The sequence below is a fragment of the Bubalus kerabau genome, chromosome 14 (assembly GCF_029407905.1).
Source record: "Bubalus kerabau isolate K-KA32 ecotype Philippines breed swamp buffalo chromosome 14, PCC_UOA_SB_1v2, whole genome shotgun sequence".
Taxonomy (NCBI): Eukaryota; Metazoa; Chordata; class Mammalia; order Artiodactyla; family Bovidae; genus Bubalus; species Bubalus kerabau.
In genome coordinates, this window is record NC_073637.1 from 1,909,306 (window position 1) to 1,926,281 (window position 16,976).

Genomic DNA, 16,976 nt, shown 5'->3' on the forward strand with positions numbered 1-16,976 from the left:
GAAATGAAAATGGATAATACTAAAAGTTCACATTGTTCTAGAGCATTAAAGAAAAAAACCCTGAATTATAGAAATCTGATGTACGAGTTCCTGGAAAGCAAGAACCTATATTTATTGATATGTCTTCATGCCTTAGATCATGCCTTGAATATAGTGTGCACATCAACAGAAGAAAGAAAAGAACTGGATGGACAAAGATACAAAGAGATCAAAAGTGCTGAGCCAAGTGAAAAGTTGAGGCTTCACAGAACTTTTCTGTCTTTCACACACTGAATAAATATTGAGCACCTACTATGAGCTAGTAGGCATGTAATATGTTTCTGGAAATAGAATCCTGAGAGAAGACACACAGTTCCTTCTTTCCCTGAGACTAATCTAATGATAAATAACAGGCAGATCCTTTGAGAACTTCTATAGGGGCCTCTTCCCTCACCAAAAACTGGGTGTCAGAGAAGGCTTTTCAGACTAATAATTGAGTTGAGATCCATAGGTTGAACCAACGTAAACCAGGGTTGAGATGCAGGAAGAATTTCAGGCAGGTAAAATAGCATCTTGGAAGGCTACGTGACAAGGAAAAGAAATGAAAAAATGCCCTATGGGATGGAACCAAAAGAGTGCAGAAGGCATTCCAGTGAAAAGAAATCAGAGAAGAAAGTGGGGACCAAGCAATGAAGGGATTTGGTCATATCTTCACTATGATGGGAAAATACAAGAGCAGTTGGAGCAGGGAGGTGATAGAATTGCATCTGCATTTTAAAAAGGTCATCTTGCTCCACATCACTCATGATTGGACAGACTCAACTCCAAACTACAACGAGGTACCACGTCACATTAGTCAGAATGGTCCTCATGGAAAAGTCTGTAGATAACAAATGCTGGAGAGGATGTGGAGAAAAGGGAACTCGCCTCCACCGTTAGTAGGAATGTGAGTTGGTAGAGCCACTATGGAAAAGAGTATGGAGGTTCCTGAAAGATCTAAACCTAAAAGTACCATATGATTCAGCAGTCCCACTCCCAGGCACATATCCACCAAAAGTATAACTGAACAAGATACATGCACCATCTGTGCACATATATCTGTGTGTGCACGCAGATGCGCGCGAGCTCGGGCGTTCGCTTGCAAGGATGGGGGGGTGGGGGTGGGGCTGGGGCTGGGGGTAGGGCTGGGGCTGGGGCTGGGGCTGGGGCTGGAGCTGGTGCAGCCCCCCGGGGATTGCCTGAGGCACGCCAAGGGAGCCCCAGACGGAGACCCGCGGGACGGTCCTCTGGTTTCCTGGAAGCCAAATGCAGAGGGGCTCGCGGGCCGTGCGGAGGCACCCCAGGTCTGCAGCGGGAGTCGGTGCCCTGGCCACCCACCCCCAGGAGGGGTTGGGGTCCGGGAGCCCAAGAGTTGGGACGTGGGGGCGGGGGCTAAAGGAGAGGGAAGGCAAAGAGCCTACAGCACCCGGTATTCCCAGGCGGTCTCCCATCCAAGTAAGAACCAGGCCCGACCCTACTTAGCTTCCGAGATCAGACGAGACAGGGCGCGTTCAGGGTGCTATGGCCTTAGACGGAGGCCGCTGCCGCCCGGCGCCCTAAGAGCCCTGCGCTGCGCCTCCCTTTCGCTCTGACCTGCCGGTCAGCCATTCCGACTACAAGTAATTTTACTCCTTCCCCTTTCTCTCCCTGCTTTCTGAGAGTCTCTCTCCTTCCATACTCGATGGTGTAATGAATGGATGCCTTAGATCATTTTCCCTCAACATTTTTTTCTCTTTATTTTTACATTGATTTCTATGAATTCATCTTCAAGTTTATGGATTATTTCTGCCAGCATCTCATATGTGCTATTGAACCTATCAATTTTTCATTTCAATTATTTTCGTTTTCAAATCCAGAATTTATGTTAGTTTCCTTTAAAAAAAATAATTTGTAGCTCTTCATTGGGTCTCTCTGTTTGTTGACTTAGTATCATACTGTCATCTAATTCTTCAAACATGGTTCCATTATTTCATTTTGTAGTTATCATTATTTTGATATTTTATCTTTTGACCTTCATACTGAATTTATAAGTGATATACTTATATGAGTTATCAGTGGTATGTTATACAAATGCTTTACTCACCACCATTACCACATTAGAGTTTTCTGATTTTAACTGTATACTTACCTGTCCCAGCAGGTTGATAAAGAGTCCAAGCCTAAAGCCCCTTTAAGGAGGAGGCAAGCTTGCTTGCTTTTTCACATTCTTTGGCCTAAGACAAGTAGGCATTGTAGGGAGCAGTATCTCAGGTTCAAGGACATTCCTCTTTTTGAGCTTTGGATGTATGCTATAGGAAAGGGTCTGGGCAAAACGCTCACATCCTTGAGATGTTTTTTGTCTATTCTCAGAGGCTAGTTGAGACGTATATATGGCCCCACTTAAATTAGTGAGCCCCTTCTGATGTCTGTGTCAGAAGCTTTTTCTGTCACCTTCACTTTAAATAAAATATACACAAAGCTCTGAATGACTGAGACTGTCTTTGGCCCCAGAGTAATATCTTCTTCTTCAGACACCATGAATCCAGTGGCATCGGTCACCGTTGACTGCTAGGTTATCATCTTGGGGGCTTGTCCAAGATCTTCAAGACAAGGTAAGAACACTCGGAGTTGAGATTCTTTTGCTCGTTTACTGTGGTCTCTACTTTACTATGGAGAAGGCAATGGCACCCCACTCCAGTACTCTTGCCTGGAAAATCCCATGGGCGGAGGAGCCTGGTAGGCTGCAGTCCATGGGGTCGCTAAGAGTTGGACACGACTGAGTGACTTCACTTTCCCTTTTCACTTTCCTGCATTGGAGAAGGAAAGGGCAATCCACTACAGTACTCTTGCCTGGAGAATCCCAGGGGCGGGGGAGCCTGGTGGGCTGCCAACTCTGGGGTCTCACAGAGTCGGACACGACTGAAGCAACTTAGCAGCAGCAGCAGCAGCAGCAGCAGCTACTTTACTAAATCAGAAGCATGTGGACTGAACTTCTTTTCCCCAGTCAGCTTTTCCTGGTCCCTCTGACCATTTCATATCTGCTTGGGGAATTAAAGTTATTAACCTCGTGTGCCGGATTGTAGACTTTCAAGGGACTTGCAATCCATGCTGTTATTGTGCTTTTCTAGCAAGGCCCCCATTCCAAGTTTTACAGGACACTGCAGACAGGAGCACTTTAGGGAGCGAGCTGGAGCTCTAGCTCCAGGGACATCTCTCAGACTGGAAATCACCATCCTGACCCCACAGACACACAGGCAAGTTCTTGTCGTGGCTATGCCTCTGGACTATATGGATTGAGGCATTGCTGGTGAGCATGAGATTCCTGAGGACACAGATTGGGACACCCCAGATTTGGGCAGATTGAAAGCGCATTGGGCTTCTTCCCTTAGTAGCGCTAGCTCTTAGCAGAGCAGACGAAGCCCTCCAGTGGCTCTTGTCTCAACTCCTTAGGTATTCTTTTTGTACAGTCTGAGGGACAGGAATCAAAAGGATGATGTTGGCACTCCATGCATATGAAGGATTAGTTTTTCCTCGCAGGCGGGCCCTCCATCGCCTCCTTTGTTATTAAATAGACTCGTGTGGCCACTCTCAGGAGGATGTCTTGGGTTTTCTGTTCATCCCTTTATGACTTGCCACTTATACTGTTATGAGGAATGTGCGCAGGTACACAGAAGTTGGGTGCTTCCCCTAGTGGTCTTGGCTCGGCGAGCATCCGGAAAACTACTCTGTTCCACCCCAGGTGGTGCCGGAATAAAAGGGAAATCAAACCAAGGTTTTAATGGTGAGGACCTGGACATCAATCTGGGATGCCATCAGGTCTAACCCTGGTGCATCTCCACCATGCCTGGGTGGTAGAATGAGGGGGGGTGGGAGTAGGACACCTTCACCTGTAAGAGACAGGTTAGCTCTGGCCAGGGAAGGAAGCTTAGGTGGAAAATCAGTCTCCAACCCCGTCTAGAGCAGGGGCAGACACCTCTGGTAGAAAAAAGCCATGGCACTGGGCACTGCTTTTTTCTCTCTTACAGATGGGGCCTAACAGTCCAGAACCACCACCCCCCCTTGAATAATATCTTGAAAAACTGGGATAATTTTGATCCTCAAGGCCTAAAAATCCCTTATATATGGGGTTTCTTTGCTTTAAGAGACGACCTCACCTGCCCAGAGAGATAATCCCTGCTGGGACATCTTCTCGATCAGTCTACCCCTGTCATCAGAGCCAATTTGAGCACTCTCTGGTTTAAATTTTAGCTATGAAGCTATGACTACATGAAGGAGAAATGACATTTTGAACCCTGAATGGCCATGTGTATTCTTTAGACTCCGGAGAAAACTAGGTAAAATGGAATCTTTTTGAAATTGCAAAACTGGTTCCTTTTGCACATGTAATTACTAAAAGTTTGACTTGTGAAAATACTCTTTTGGGGAGCTCTGATCCTGCCTGAGAAACAGAAACATGCCTGGGGAAAAACCTGAGTTAACTCTTATCATGTCCTTGAGATACACAGCCCACTCGATCCGGGACTCCAGCCATGAGCTGGAACTCAAGCCAAGAAAATAAAAGGGACAAAGAGACAATTTAAATTTCAGGTGGAAAACTGTGAGGTTTCTGTCTGTCCAGATTTGTGTGTGTCTCGGTGTATGTCTCCATCCTTGGAAAAAATTGCTAAAGGCTAAGTGGTTCAATGAGCTCTAATTAATTGGCCTAAAGAGAAGTAAGTGCTTACAAATCAAACAATTCTAAATTCAAGGAAATTAAAGTAAATGAATTCGAGGCTTGTGTGAACTGGGAAATAATCATTATTGTATTGATACATGATACTGATGTTTGTTTATTGATCTAATTAACAGAGACATTGTGCAGATACTTTTATAAATGATATAACTTTGGGTGATTTATCCTTACCAATCGACAGAATGATGATGTAAAGTACAAGTCATGGTTTCTGAAGAAAAGTAAGATGTGTGTTTTTAATAAAAAGTAATAAGGAATGGAATTACATTCTATTAAGGAAAAGCAAAGTAAGTCTAAACGTACAGGTGGCTGTCCTCTAAGTGGACAAATGAAGTGACGAATACAGAAAGTGCAAAAAGGTGTGTTGCAAGTGAAAGAAGAGTTTTGTGCATGCTACAAGTTTGTTAAGACATTAAACTGCCTTTGAAGTCTTATTGTGACTATGACTAAGTGAGTAACTATTGTTTCACAGTGAATATAAGCTGTTACCAAACTGGAATTTGGTTTTCTCTCACTGATTAAAAGAACAAAGTTTTCTTGGAATGTGGCTTTTGATAACAGACTACAGCACATATGAACAAAGCTCATTCTGCTTCTACAAAAGTTAACGCCTCTTCAGTGAATTTAAAATGGATTAAAAATGGCCATAAACCAAAGAGTTGGGGCTATGAGAAGTCCAACGTGGCCACTTGGCTTTTCCTGGCTCCCTGACAAACCTCATTTTTATTTGATAATGCCTTTCCTGGCTTCAGAATTAATATCTCAGAATAGAAAAAATGGTTAAAAGGTGCTTTCCACAATCTCCAGTGATCAGGGCACCCACTTTGCTGGACAGGTCATACAGGCATTCACAAAAGCTTCATGAGTTTCTTCGAGACTACTGCTTTCACTGATGTCCTTGGCCATTGGGCAAGGACAGCAGAACAAAGGGATCAATTGCATGGGATGGAGTAGACTGCTAAATATGACCGCAATTTTCACGACTTTTTGTCTGACATATTGTTGATTTTTACTCTGTGTTTTCAGATATAAAGAAGCACTTCTCCTCGAGTTACTGGTCATTTAAAACAATCTAGTGATTTACTCCTACGGGTAAAATTATACCTTTTTTCTCTCTGCCTCATCCCTCCAGAAGCTGGAGACACTTGGGTTCTGAACAGCCTTCTCAGGTAAATAAAAAGACTGTCTCCCGACATATACAGAAATCTCAACGTATACTGGGGAGCTCTAAAAGAAAAATCCACCTAACTGATGTCAGGCCTATGGCATCTATTATGTTTCACTGAATATTAAGTTCCAGTTTTTTAAGTTAAGGTCTGTATTTACTAAGACGCACTCCTGAGATAGTTCCTTGTGGTTATGTTACATTGCTAAGAGGTTTAATTAAGTTGTTAAAAAGGACATTCTGAGTTTGTTTCTAAAGCTTATCTCAATAACCAGTCTTTGAATCAAGATCAGATGCTCAGGATCTACAACCAGGATATCAACAGCAAGCTATAGTCATTTAGCAAACTAAGTCAGATGACATGGAGATGTCACTGGGCTACACCTACTAGAAGTTCTTGACCTAACTTCTTACTTATGATTCTACTATTACTGCTATCGTTTTCTATATTGCCTGTTTCAAGAAGTGTTGTTCCTTACATTATCAAGTGTGTGACTGAGCCACTAAGTGAGTCACTGTATGACTTAGCTGGAAAAAGAAGAGAAGTGAAAAGCAAAGGAGATAAGGAAAGATATAAGCATCTGAATGCAGAGTTCCAAAGAACAGCAAGGAGAGATAAGCAAGCCTTCCTCAGCGATCAATGCAAAGAAATAGAGGAAAACAACAGAATGGGAAAGACTAGAGATCTCTTCAAGAAAATTAGAGATACCAAGGGGACATTTCATGCAAAGATGGGCTCGATAAAGGACAGAAATGGTATGGACCTAACAGAAGCAGCAGATATTAAGAAGAGGGGGCAAGAATACACAGAAGAACTGTGCAGAAAAGATCTTCACGACCCAGATAATCACGACGGTGTGATCACTGACCTAGAGCCAGACATGCTGGAATGTGAAGTCAAGTGGGCCTTAGAAAGCATCACTACGAACAAAGCTAGTGGAGGTGATGGAATTCCAGAGGAGCTGTTTCAAATCCTGAAAGATGATGCTGTGAAAGTGCTGCACTCAATATGCCAGCAAATTTGGAAAACTCAGCAGTGGCCACAGGACTGGAAAAGGTCAGTTTTCATTCCAATCCCAAAGAAAGCAATGCCAAAGAATGCTCAGACTACCGCACAATTGCACTCATCTCACATGCTAGTAAAGTAATGCTCAAAATTCTCCAAGCCAGGCTTCAGCGATACACGAACCGTGAACTTCCAGATGTTCAAGCTGGTTTTAGAAAAGGCAGAGGAACCAGAGATCAAATTGCCAACATCTGCTGGATCATGGAAAAAGCAAGAGAGTTCCAGAAAAACATCTATTTCTGCTTTATTGACGATGCCAAAGCCTTTGACTGCATGGATCACAATAAACTGTATAAAATTCTGAAAGAGATGGGAATACCAGAACACCTGACCTGCCTCTTGAGAAATCTGTATGCAGGTCAGGAAGCAACAGTTAGAACTGGACATGGGAAAACAGACTGGGTCCAAATAGGAAAAGGAGTACGTCAAGGCTGTATATTGTCACCCTGCTTATTTAATTTCTATGCAGAATACATCATGGGAAACGCTGGACTGGAAGAAACACAAGCTGGAATCAAGATTGCCGGGATAATATCAATAACCTCAGATATGCAGATGACACCACCCTTATGGCAGAAAGTGAAGAGGAACTCAAAAGCCTCTTGATGAAAGTGAAAGTGGAGAGTGAAAAACTTGGCTTAAAGCTCGACACGCAGAAAACGAAGATCACGGCATCTGGTCCCATCGCTTCATGGGAACTAGATGGGGAAATAGTGGAAACAGTATCAGACTTTATTTTGGGGGGCTCCAAAATCACTGCAGATGGTGACTGCGGCCATGAAATTAAAAGACGCTTACTCCTTGGAAGAAAAGTTATGAACAACCTAGATAGCATATTCAAAAGCAGAGACATTACTTTGCCAACAAAGGCCCGTCTAGTCAAGGCTATGGTTTTTCCTGTAGTCATGTATGGATGTGAGAGTTGGACCATGAAGAAGGCTGAGCACCGAAGAACTGATGCTTTTGAACTGTGGTGTTGGAGAAGACTCCTGAGAGTCCCTTGGACTGCAAGGAGATGCAACCAGTCCATTCTGAAGGAGATCAGCCCTGGGATTTCTTTGGAAGGAATGATGCTGAAGCTGAAACTCCAGTACTTTGGCCACCTCATGCAAAGAGTTGACTCTTTGGAAAAGACCCTGATGCTGGGAGGGATTGGGGGCAAGAGGAGAAGGGGACGACAGAGGATGAGATGGCTGGATGGCATCACTGACTCGATGGACGTGAGTCTGAGTGAAGTCCAGGAGTTGGTGATGGAGAGGGAGGCCTGGCGTGCTGCGATTCATGGGGTCACGAAGAGTCGGACACGACTGAGCGACTGAACTGAACTGAACTGACATAACATAAGAAATCCCCACATAATAGGAATTAAACTCAATATATGAGTTTTCTCATACAGTGTGATTTACTAGCGAAAAGCAACCACCACCCCACAACCTGAACTGCTCATGAATCCAGACTGAATGAGGCAGGCAGAATAATGTCTTATTTTAAGCCTCATTCCGAGAGAGAGAGATTTGTATGAATGATGTCTCTGTGAAATGAAGCAATATATTCTGGCCTCTTTATTTCCTAGTACTTGTATTTATTAACAGGAGAGATAAGAATGGCATATATTGTAAGCATCTTTTTTAAAAATTCCTCACCCAAAATATCTGGTATTAAACTCCGTAGTTCATGGCTGAAGGTCATGGATTATGGTTTCTGCTTAATTTACACATGAAGGCAGAGCTGAGGTCTCTATGGAAGGCTGTTAAACACTATAAGCAAACACAGAGATGGGGATATTGAAAAATATCAGTTATTACCAGATATTCGCAACTATCTGGGAAGACGAATGGATGATCTTTATGAAAATGTAACTCCAAACAACTGATCCACTTGAGGAGATAATTCAATTGGGAAATTAAGTAAGATTTGGTTGATTTACATTATTTACAACATATTCATTCAGTTACTTTGATAACTTCTGCCTCCTTAAGATGATTATTTACAATTCTGAAACACCATTCTTTTTTGACATTTAAATATTCAGCAAAATATGCAAAATAATATTTGCAAAGTATCTTGCAAGTACAAAAATAAGACACATACATATTCAGTTCAGTTCAGGCCCTCAGTCGTGTCTGACTCTTTGAGACCCCATGTACTGCAGCACACCAGGCCTCCCCGTCCCGTCACCAACTCCCGGAGTCCACCCAAACCCATGTCCATTGAGTCCGTGATGCCATCCAGCCATCTCATCCTCTGTTGTCCCCTTCTCCTCCTCCCCTCAACCTTTCCAAGCATCAGGGTCTTTTCAAATGCGTCAGCTCTTCTCATCAGGTGGCCAAAGTGTTGGAGTTTTAGCTTCAACATCAGTCCTTCCAATGAACACCCAGGACTGATCTCCTTTAGGATGGACTGGTTGGATCTCCTTGCAGTCCAAGGGACTCTCAAGAGTCTTCTCCAACACCACAGTTCAAAAGCATCAATCCTTCGGCCCTCAGCTTTCTTTATAGTCCAACTCTCACATCCATACATGACTGCTGGAAAAACTATAGCTTTGACTAGACAGATCTTTGTTGCTCGTAAAGTAATGCTCAAAATTCTCCAAGCCAGGCTTCAGCAATACGTGCACCATGAACTTCCAGATGTTCAAGCTGGTTTTAGAAAAGGCAGAGGAACCAGAGATCAAATTGCCAACACCTGCTGGATCATCGAAAAAGCAAGAGAGTTCCAGAAAAACGTCTATTTCTGCTTTATTGACTATGCCATAGCCTTTGACTGTGTGGGTCACAATAAACTGTGGAAAATTCTGAAGGAGACACACACATAATATAGCCAAATATTAATATGGCCTATCTTTGTGTGGAGAACAGTTAACAACATTTTTATGACATAGTAATAATATGATTCTTTAAAATCCATCATCTGTCCTATTAATTCTAAAAAATATTACATTTTTTGAGAGAGAAACATTAGAAAATATCCTATTACCTAAAATAAATCTATAGTATTAAATATAGTTTAACTCATTATATAGAATACAAATCTATACTATTAATAGTTACATTTTATATCCAAAACTATGCACATTTTCATAAGAAAATGCAGCAATCTTAAAAATGTATTTCAAACAAAATGTATACTTTGCCCTAGAAAATCATGAAAATCCTATAGGTATGGATGTATACACATTAGACTTCCCTGGTAGCTCAACTGGTAAAGAATCCACCTGCAATGCAGGAGACCCCTGGTTGATTCCTGGGTCGGGAAAATCCCCTGGGGAAGAGATAGGCTACCCACTCCAGTATACTTGGGCTTCCCTGATGGCTCAGTTGGTAAAGAGTCTGCCTGCAATGTGGGAGACCTGGGTTCAGTCCCTGGCTTGGGAAGATCCCCTGGAGGAGAACATGGCAACCCACTCCGATATTTGTGCCTGGAGAATCCCCATGGACAGAGAAGCCTGGTGGGCTACAGTCCATGTGGCCACAGAGTCAGAAACACCTAAGCACAGCAGCAGAATATATATATATATATATATATATATATTCCCATCACTGAGTCTGATCTATATTTTGTCAAATATTATTTTAGGATTATTCTACACTTGAATTTAGATAGTAAGTGAAAGTCTTTTACTTTGAGATAAATCATCTGTTTTGAGGAACTAAAGGATTTATATTTTCTTCTTTTTTGTAGCAAAGTCAGTTGTAGTTTATTTATTCCTTGATCATGTATACTTAATATCAAACCCAGTTCAAATAGCATGAGTTTGTATATATATATATATATATATATATATATACACACATATATTTCCCCCAATACTTACAATGTTACTTCACAAACAGATCACACAGTGACTTGCTTTTCAGACTGTAAGACTTGCCATGTCGACTATAAGGCTGGACTTTACACTATGTTGTATTTAGATCTATATATTCTTTTCACTTAAGTAAAATAATAGCAGTTCACAAATACACACAAAAAAATCTCTAGGTACTTGATTAAAAGAAACCTAGAGTTGTAGGATACGAGGCTAGGTATATAGTTCTGAAAGGAGTTTGCAGTATGTGATTGTTCTTATTTTCCTATAACTGCCTTTTTGTTTTTGTTTAGTCGCTGAATCATGTCCAGCTGTTTTGCATCCCCATGGGCTGTAGCCCACCAGATTCCTCTCTCCATGGGATTTCCCAGGCAAAAACACTGGAGTGGGTAGCCATTTCCTTCTCCAGAGGATCTTCCTGGCCCAAGGATTGAACATGTGTCTCCTGCATTAGCAGGTGGATTCTTTAACTGTCTTTTACCTTGTAACATATTATTACCTTTTATACCTTGAGGCCAAGTATTTTGAGAGCGAAGTCTCCCCCAGGTTTAGCCTTCAATACAGGCAGGATCACTCTCCCTCCAGATTTTTCAGTGTGTTTTTACTCTGTAAAAAGTTTCCTTTTCTTTTTTTTTAAGCAAAGGGGATTATTAGTGAAAAGTGAAATCAAGGAAAACGCATTGAGAGGAAAATAAAGAAGGAACCACTGAAGGCAAGCTGTTGTTGGAGGCTTGGCTTTTACACATTCTGCCTGATGTTCCCATTAGCAGGAGAGACTCAGCAACAGAGGGAGTGATGAGAAGACAGTCACTGGCGTCAGAGATGAATGACCTTCAGATCATTAAGCTCCCTTCCCAGAACCTTTTATTGCACCAAACTCTTCTTATGGAATTTTTCATCTCCATGTTTCTAAGTGTGTAGATAAGCGGGTTGAGCATGGGGACAATAATTGTGTAGAAGAGCATAAACACTTTATCCTCTGGTAATGTTGTGGCAGGTCTAATGTAAACAAAGATGACAGGTGTGAAAAAGAGGATCACGGACTGTGATGTGGGAACTACAGGTGGAAAGTGCTTTATGGCGGCTTTCTGCAGAATATGTGCACACATTATACAGAATCAAAATGTAGGAGGCCATCAAAACCACAAAGAGCACCAGTCCCATCAAGCCAGAATTGGCAATGACAAAAAAGCCAATTTTGTGTGTATCAGTGCAGGCTAGTTTCAACAAAAGATATGCATCACAGAAATAGTGGTCTATTTCACTGGGGCCACAGAAAGGTAAAACAATCGCAAGAAGAAAGAGACCAAGAGAATGAAGACATCCCCCTGCACACGACGCTATGAGAACTGAGTGACGTTTTTGCCTGTTCGTGGTGATGGCGTCGTGGAGAGGTTTGCTGATGACCACATAGCAGTCACAGGCCATCCCTGTGAGGGTGAAGACCTCATTCCCCCCTCCCCAAAGAAGTGGGTGGTGAAAAGCTGTGTCATGCAGTTTTTATAGGAAATGGCCTTTTTCTCCATCAGTAAGTCAGTCATGAGTTTGGGTGTCACAGTGGAGGTGTAGAAGAGATCTGAGAGTGCAAGGCAGTTAAGGAAGAAGTACATGGGCTGGGTGATTAGCTGACTGCATGTAATAGAAATCACAATGATCAAATTCCCCAACCAAATAGCCAGGTAACAGAATAAGAAAAATAAAAAGCAGAGGATCTGGACTTTCTTGTCCATAGAAAGTTCTAAGAGGATAAATTCAGTAACATTATTTCTATCTTCCATGATCTGATGTTCAAGAAAGTTATCTGAAATGACAAAACCAATGAAACGAATCATTGATGAGAAAATGGAAACCTAATATCTACTTTAAATGGCACCAATGTGCCGGTGCTAGACGGCAAAGTCGATCAGGTCCCGAGAACGTGCACGGCGGGGCTGAGAAAAGAAACGAAAGCAAGAGAAATCTCCAACAAAGATGGGGTCGAGAGGTTCAGACACGTCTCCACGAAGGGACGCAGTCTGACACCAACTTTATTCAGCATCTCATATTTATACAGAAGAGCGTGAGAAAGACAAGACAGTTAACATTTTCTTTGTTTGACCTACACATCTTACAAACAGTCACAAGAAATCTTGAGAGCATGGGAATGGCACCCTGTTATTATTTCTTACACCAGATAATATTTCTCTGTGCGTGAGAAGTTTGCACAGAACTCCAGGTGCCTGCAGTAAATAAGCGCCTAATCTCTGGGGTGGCGGGACAGAGAGCTATGTTTGCAAGCAAACCCTCAAGGACTGAGGCAGCTCCCAGAGCTGTGTCCTTCGGACAAAGGACCCCGTTCTGACGGGCAGCTCCCCGCACCAATGCCTTTTAAAGACAAGTTATTTTGAGACCCACTGAAATCATTTTCATTTAATACGAGTCTTTTGAATATCTAGTACTAATATTCCTCGAAGAGCTAAGAATACAGTGATAAATTAGACAAAGTTCCAGTTTTTATATAATTTAAATTATTTTGTGAGGAAGCCAGGAATTATGTTTATCAAGAATTTTTAAAAAAGAGATAATCTTAATAGTGTTAAGTAGGGCGACATATAATGTGCCAATTTAGGATGTAAAATAGAGGTAACTATAGAATTTGCTTGATTAAGTGGTTTCTAATGAAGTCACAAAATTGGTGTAGGGTGTGTGGGTGGGCTTTGCAGTGCTGGCACAGAGTCAATGTTAAATAAATATCAATTAAATAAAAATCTGGAAAGTGAACAATGTGCTATAATTTTGAAGGAATAATACAATACATAATCATCCTTTAGTCAGGTAATTCATGATAAAACTGAAGAACAAATCATTTTTATGAGTGGACTCATGATCCTTTTTGACTTTTAAGGTAGTTAAGTTGCTCAGTAGTATCTGACTCTTCGCGACCCAGTGGACTGTAGCCCACCAGGCTCCTCCATCCATGGGATTCTCCAGGCAAGAATACTGGAGTGGGTTGCCATTTCCTTCTCCAGGGGATCTTTCTGACTCAGGGATCAAACCCAGGTCTTCTGCATTGCAGGCAGATGCTTTAACCTCTGAGCCACCAAGGAAGCCCTTTTGACTTTTAAGAGGAAATAATTCCTTCATGCGAAATACTCCATGAAACTTTCATATTTCTTAAACAATATTTGTACCATCTCTAGGTTAATATATTGACAACTATGCTTTTCCTGTTTGTCTATATTTCTCTTGCAAGATTATTTCCTCTTTCAAAATCAATTAACATTCAGAAGTTATTTGAGTTACATCTTATCAGACTGTAATTATACTTGCCTAGTTTGGAAATCATATACTGAGGAATGGGCTCCTCTAATTCCAAAATAGTTCCCCCAAAACACAATACAACAAACAAGATGTAGCACTCCTTCCCTTAATTTCTTAGAGAATTCACCCACACAATCTGCATGTGGAGTAGAGTTCCCTTTGGTCACATCTTCTCTAGCATTCGTTATTGACAGACTTTGCAATGAGGACTATTCGAACTCGTGGAAGTGGTCCCTCCTTGTAACTTGGAGTTGAGTCGCTCCAAATATTAGTGTTATGGAACAAGATGACATTTTGGAAATGCAGAGAAATTCTATCATCTCCCTGCCCCAACTGCTCTTGTATTTTTCCATCATATTGAATATATGATCACATCCCTTCATGCTTGTTCCCCACGTTAGTCTCTGATGTCTTTTAACTGGAATGCCCTCTGCACTCTTTGGCTTCCATCCCATAGGGCATTTTTCATTTCTTGAATGTTCTAAGTTTCCCTGGTCGCATAGCCTTCCAAGATGCTATTTTCCCTGCCTGAAATTCTTCCTGCATCTTAACCCTGGTTTACGTAGGTTCAACCTATGGACCTCAACTCAATTGTTACTCTGAAAAGCCTTCCCTGACACCCAGGTTTTGGTGAGACAAGAGGCCCCTCGATAAGTTCTCAAAGGATCTGCCTGTGATGTATCATTAGATTCGTCTCAGTGAAAGCAGGAACTCTGTGTCTGCTTCTCTCCGCCTTCTAGTTCCAGAAACTTATTACATGCCTCCCAGCTCATCGTAGGTGCTCAGGATTTACTTAGTGTGTGAAAGACAGAAAAGTTCTTGGAAGCGTCAAGGTGTCACTTGGCTTGGCACTTTTGATCTCTTTGTATATTTGGCGATTCAATTCTTTATTTCCTGGGTTGACGTGTACACTATAATCAAGGCACAATCTAAGGCACTAAGACATATCCATAAATATAGGTTCTTGCTTTCAAGGAACTCGTACAGCAGATTTCTACAATTTAGGTTCTTGCTTTCAAGGAACTCGTACAGCAGATTTCTACAATTTAGGGCTTTTCAAATGCTCTGCAAGAACGTGAACGTTGACTATGATCCATTTTCACTTCAAAGAAAGATATTTTGATTTCCATAGAAAAGGTGGAGACCTTGCAACCTTTAGTCCAATACTTATACCTTGACCATTTCAAGCAAGTCTTGTGGTTCCTTCTGGAGGTGTGTGGCTCTTGCAGAAATGTGAAGATCTTCCATCGTCCTCAGACTTTGGTGTCATTTGCAATCATAAAGAAAGCTTCCAGATATAGGTTCCAGACCACCACCACACACAGTCAGTAGCCAAAGGAGTGGATTCCAGGAATATGCGTTGTTAACCAGCATCACCGTTGATATTTCTGCTGCACACTCAATGCAGTAGCAAGGGCCTGGATTGTCCACTGGGTCTCATGTGGAATGGAAAGAAGGGCTTCCCCCCCCTCCCAAACATCCACCCCACTCTTGACAGCCTTGTGACTAGAAACGGGCCCCAAAACAAGAATCAGACAAACCAGATAAGCCCAGATGGTAGTCCATGAGATGAAGGAACTAAGCAGCTGGTTGGGATGGCGCCAAGGGGAAAGGTTGCTCTTTTTGTCTCCCGCTCTACTCCTTTCTTCCTGGACGCCTTAGGGGTTCATCATGGAGATTTGAAATAAAGTTCACCAAAGTCATATGTGTTGAATCAAGATTTTGCATTTCACCATCTCTCAAAAACGAAGAGTGCTTAACCTGCACAGGTTTCTTTCAAAAAAGTCAATTGCTTTTCAGTTCTGGGGTTTCTCTCTTGCCTTGTTCAAGTAGCCTTAAGAGTAAAAATCAACGAAAACTAAAGAAAGATTCAAAGATACCAACAAAGGACACCTTCTGTTTCTTCAATCATCTTTCCACTTAGTAGCACACGAGCTCTTTTCTTTGTATTTTGCCTAGGGAATTCGCAATGTGCTGGTTCAGATGGCAAGGCATCCGCCCGCAGGAGACTCGGGTTTGATCCCTGGGTCGGGAAGATCCCCTGGAGAAGGTAATGGCAACCCACTCCAGTATTCTCGCCTGGGAAATGCCACGGACAGAGGAGCCTGATGGGCCGCACTCCATGGGTCCTATAAGATTGGGCTCAACCCAGCAACTACGAACAGAAGTATTTCCAAAGACCACACTCGTGTGTGTGTGTGTGTGTGTGTGTGTGTGTGTGTCTGTCTGTCTGTCTGTGTGCCTGCCTGTGGTTCGTCTGCTCTCTCAGGAAGGTCGGGTGCTTGGCAGGCGGCGTGGGGACAAGGGGGGCGCCTCGGTAGGGCAAAGGGGCGGGGCTGAGGCGCTCCGGTCGACCGCGCCTCCGTGTCTCCCGGTGGGTTTGGGCAGCGGGCAGGTGCCGGGCAAGTTGGGCGCTCAAGATTCGCTGCGCCTAGGCCCGCAGGAGGTTCAGAGGCCCCTGGGCCGCGGGGATCGGGAGGCGGCGGGCCCCTAAGACCGACACCTCCGGGGTCGCGCGGCCCTGAGCAGCGAAGGGGATGGGGGGGGAGGCCCCGCTCAGCCAGCGCGGCCGGGTCTGGAGTGGCCGGGGGTGGGAGGGCGCCGAGACCTCCGCACCCCTCAGCCCACCCCCCAGGCCCCGCGCGCACGCACGCACGCCCTCCCGGTCACTGGGGGGTCCTGGAAGCCCATCGGGCCCCCGGGCCCGGCCAGGCGGTTGCTGGTCTGGTGTTGGCGGTGTTCGGGGGCCGGGCCGGCGTCAGCAGGCTGGAGTGCGGTCGCGGGTCGTGCGGCTCAAGTACAGCACGGCCCCCCGAGGAGAGGGGCGGCCCGTTGGCCCGACCTGCAGGTCAGAGCGAAAGGGAGGGGAAGCGCAAGTCTCTTAGGGCGCCCCGCGGCGGCCGCGTCC

The 16,976-nt window shown here is 43.5% G+C and overlaps 1 pseudogene; it reads right to left on the bottom strand.

Moving 5' to 3' along the window:
* Positions 1 to 1,432: 1,432 nt before the first annotated feature.
* LOC129627429 (uncharacterized) lies at positions 1,433 to 1,551 on the bottom strand (annotated as a pseudogene).
* Positions 1,552 to 16,976: the final 15,425 nt, after the last annotated feature.